Below are 673 nucleotides of genomic sequence, written 5' to 3'. Positions count from 1 at the left end.
GAGGACTGCCATGGGAAACGTAGCCACGACAAAAAGATTGAATAATCAACGGAAGTGTAACGTTATCCGAATCGGAACGTGGTATATCAGAAGTTTGACTATGACAAGGAGACTTACGGGATATTATGGGCTTGGTAGTAGGAATAGGAGAAAGACCGAATTTAGCAATAAATATCAGCTGCTAACAGCGAATACTCTTATGCTTCTAGAATGAAGTTTTCACTCTACAGCGGAGTGTGCGCTGATATGAAACTTCCTGGCAGGTTAAAGCTGTGTGCCGGATAGCTCAGTCGGTAGAGCACTTGCCCGCGAAAGGCAAAGGTCCCGAGTTCGAGTCTCGGTCCGGCACACAGTTTTAATCTGCCAGGAAGTTTGACTCTTATGCTGTTCAAAGATCGTAAGAGGACACGATATTTTGACGTTAAGACGTGGAGTCCAATTGAGGTTGGTTTGTAGAATCTTTGAGACAGGAGACACACCATCAGCCTTTCGGAAGACTATCGTTTACACAATCTAGGGGACAGCAAGAATAGATAAGTGCGAGAACTATCGCACAGTAAGATTAACAGCCGTAGACACACCGAACAGTGCACGGAAAGTAGACGAATCAGTAAAGCGCGGACAGCTCCGAAATCTCTCCGATGTGACAGAACAGAAAGGTTTCTGCTTACCA

General features: G+C 45.3%; 1 non-coding gene across 1 annotated transcript; it reads left to right on the top strand.

Moving 5' to 3' along the window:
* The first annotated feature begins 275 nt into the window (after positions 1 to 275).
* On the top strand, positions 276 to 349 carry Trnas-cga (transfer RNA serine (anticodon CGA)). The gene has a single exon. It is a non-coding gene; the product is annotated as a tRNA-Ser (tRNA).
* Positions 350 to 673: the final 324 nt, after the last annotated feature.

Source organism: Schistocerca cancellata, chromosome 2, assembly GCF_023864275.1.
Source record: "Schistocerca cancellata isolate TAMUIC-IGC-003103 chromosome 2, iqSchCanc2.1, whole genome shotgun sequence".
Taxonomy (NCBI): domain Eukaryota; kingdom Metazoa; phylum Arthropoda; class Insecta; order Orthoptera; family Acrididae; genus Schistocerca; species Schistocerca cancellata.
Note: the sequence above shows the minus strand (reverse complement) of the source record. Positions and strands in the feature narration are given on the sequence as shown.